Source organism: Diabrotica undecimpunctata, chromosome 6, assembly GCF_040954645.1.
Source record: "Diabrotica undecimpunctata isolate CICGRU chromosome 6, icDiaUnde3, whole genome shotgun sequence".
NCBI classification, from domain to species: domain Eukaryota; kingdom Metazoa; phylum Arthropoda; class Insecta; order Coleoptera; family Chrysomelidae; genus Diabrotica; species Diabrotica undecimpunctata.
This window is the reverse complement of record NC_092808.1, coordinates 6780392-6783722: the sequence shown is the minus strand read 5'-3', so window position 1 is coordinate 6783722 and position 3331 is coordinate 6780392.

Here is a 3331-nt window from a genome sequence, read left to right as displayed (position 1 = left end):
TCTATGAAACTTTTGTTTTTATTGTAGTCGATGACAACTTTTGGCTTTTCTTTCACAACTTCATTTCTTGATGTTACTGGTAGCATTATTTCCGTATGTTTTGTTGACAACATCAGAACCTCGCGTTTATCACACCACTTTATTACTACAACTCCTGAGTCACTTTCTGCACCAATTACCTGCCCCTTTTTTAGCTTTTTTTAATAATATTTTTTGGATTTCCCTTTCGATTTTTTCGCAAGGTTCCAACAAGGTGTGTTTGTCGTTCTAATAATTTATGTGCTAGTTCAATACTCGTGTAATAGTTGTCAACAAATACAGTACGACCGCAGTTAACAAGCCCGTCACACAGTCCTAAAACAACCGAACTGGAAACACTAAGTACAGTATTAGTTTTCTCGGTACCACGTTTAAAGTCATACCCATCTTCTATACACAATTTAAAGAATTTTACACCAAACTTATGCTGTTTATTTTTGATAAATTGTAGGAAAGATAGCCGACCACGAAAGGGAACTAAAGTTTCGTCTATACAAATGTTACCAGACGGCGTTATAGAGTTTTGAAATTTTTGTCGGATGTGATCTATGAGCGGTTTTATCTTATACATCATCATCATTTTCATCGTCTCTCCCATTTTTCGCCACTCTGCACGGTTCTGTGCTTCTTGTTGCCATTTCTTGGATATTCGTCCAAAGTCGTCCATTCAGCGTGTTGATGGTCGTCCTCTGCTGCGTTTGTCTTCTCTTGGGCGCCAGTCAATTAGTTTTCTGGTCCATCTTGTGTCTTTCAGTCTCGTTATGTGACCTGCCCAATTCCATTTCAGCTTGGCTATACGTTCGACGACATCACTGATACCTGTTCTTTTCCTTAAGTCTTGATTACTTATTTTGTCTTTTTTTTGTCACGCCGAGAATTGATCTTTCCATGCGCCTTTGTGCCACTCGCATTTTTAGTGCTGTTGTTTTTGTGAACGTAAGGGTTTCTGCTCCATATGTCATAATAGGAAGAACGCATTGGTCAAATGTCTTCCGTTTCATAACTATCGGGATGTTGCTCTTAAAGATGTCCCTTAGTGAACCAAGCAAGTGTTATTAGTCGTTGAAATTCGCAGATCTGGTTGTCCTTGCCTATTCTGATTTCATGACCAAGATATATGTACTTTTCTGTCAATTCTACCACTTAATTTTGGATGATTAGGTGTTCGCTGGGAACTAAATTTGTCATAAATTTGGTCTTACTGATGTTCTCATTTACACCTATTGTTGAAGATACGTTTTCTGATTCTTGTATCATTTGTTGTGCTTCGCCCAGATCTTCGGTAATAAGTACTATGTCGTCGACAAAACGCAGATTATTGAGCATTTCTCCGTCTATTTTTATTCCTCTATTTTCCCACTTTAGCATTTTAAAGGTGTATTCAAGGACCGTTATAAATAATTTAGGTGAAAGAGTGTCGCCCTGTCTCACACCTCGCTTGATAGGAATTTCTTTGGTGGTATCATGTAGTTTTACACGCATTGTGGCGTTTTGGTATAATGTTTGTACTAGCTTTGTGATCCGGTAATCTATTCTACTATTGTTCAGAGCAGTTATAATGCTGTCTAATTCCACAGTGTCGAAGGCTTTGTGAAAGTCTACGAAGATAAGTACCAGTGGTCTGTTATATTCTAGCGACTTTTCTATTAAGGTTTTTACTGTTTGCAGGTGATTGTTTGTTCCGAATTATGAGCGGAAGCCAGCTTGTTAGAAATCTAACTTTTTCTCTAGTCTTGTCGTAATTATTCGGGTAAACATTTTATAGATGTGGTTCAATAGGCTGATTGGCCTATAGTTTTCTAGGTGCGCCTATCTTATACAGTCTTGTGGAAATATCTGAATTTTCGTTATCAGTATAATGCCAATTATTCAGAAGAAGTTCAAATCTGTTTCTTGACATGACTTGTTTTATTTCATTGAAGTATAGCACATTAGAAGACCAATAAGAAGATAGTTTTGGCATTTGAACAAGCCCAATCCAAATTTGTAATCCCAAAAATATTTTTATTTCATCTATATTCATATCTTTCCACTTTCTTATTCGAGCATTAGGTAAAAGTGCTTTTTCAGCTTTTTGGGTGGCATATCTATTTGTCTCGTTGACCATCATAGTAAGAAGACTGTCATTCACAAATAGGTAAAAGAAATCTATTGGTTTTTTCTCTCGCATATTTTCCACAATATCAGAGTTTATTCTTAAATTATTAGCAAGAAGCGGAAATGTTTTCAAATTCTTACCTGTGATTGCACTCCACTGTAAATTGCTAGAACTCGTATCTCGAACAAGTATCTAGTCTGACGAAGAATCTCTGCTCCATTGTAATTTCTTTATAACACCCTCAATGATTTCATCAACGTGAGAAAAATGACTTGTACTTGGACCTAACTCGTCAACTTGCCTACTACTTTCATTTACCAACCGCTGTTGCTCAACTACTTTCGAAGCCAAACAAATGTACGACGTACTTTTTTTTTCTTCCTTACAGGCCAGCAATGTTCAGAAGAACAGGTATCACTATCACTATTTACATAACTTTACGATGAATATCCGAATGTTTCTTCATCTGACAAAATTTCGTTCATCATTTTTTCAAGTTGAATTTGTTTTTTTTTTCGTATTCGCCCATTTTAAATACACAATTTATTGCACTTATTTAGACAACGACGCGAAATAGACTGAATGCTTGTAATATAAAGCTATGATAATCGACTACGAGCGACAAGTTGATTCCTGTCGACGTGAATCACGGGTGGGTCGCGCGGCCTTGAAGGGAGATATGATACTGAGGGCCGCGTGGTGAATACTTGCTTCGCGGTTCAAAGTACGATTTGGAAAAAAATGTTGATGTTGATGTAACATGTTTATGTTTGGAATATTCATGACATATATTTATGTTTTGAGTAAAAAGTATCCTCGGACCCGAAAATCATTTATATTACATACATTACGGCGTTCAACGTGTTAAAATAGGTATTGAAAGCTTTAAATACTGCGAAATTCCTGTAAAACTTCTTTTTATCTCCACAAAATTGAAACCTTGTTCTAAATTAGACTTTAGACCTACTTTAGACCAAAAATAGATCCTATTCAAAAGTTACCATTCTCATTCTTATTATAAAATTTGGTAACAATTATCTATGGATGAAAATGATCAATTAACATTCCTATTTCGATTACATAACTGAACTCCCACCTCACACCTCAGCTGTGCAACTAAATTGCGCCGCGAGATATCGTCGTAAGTGAATCGAATAACTTCCTGCTATCTGCTGGTGCCTGCTGACTGACTTT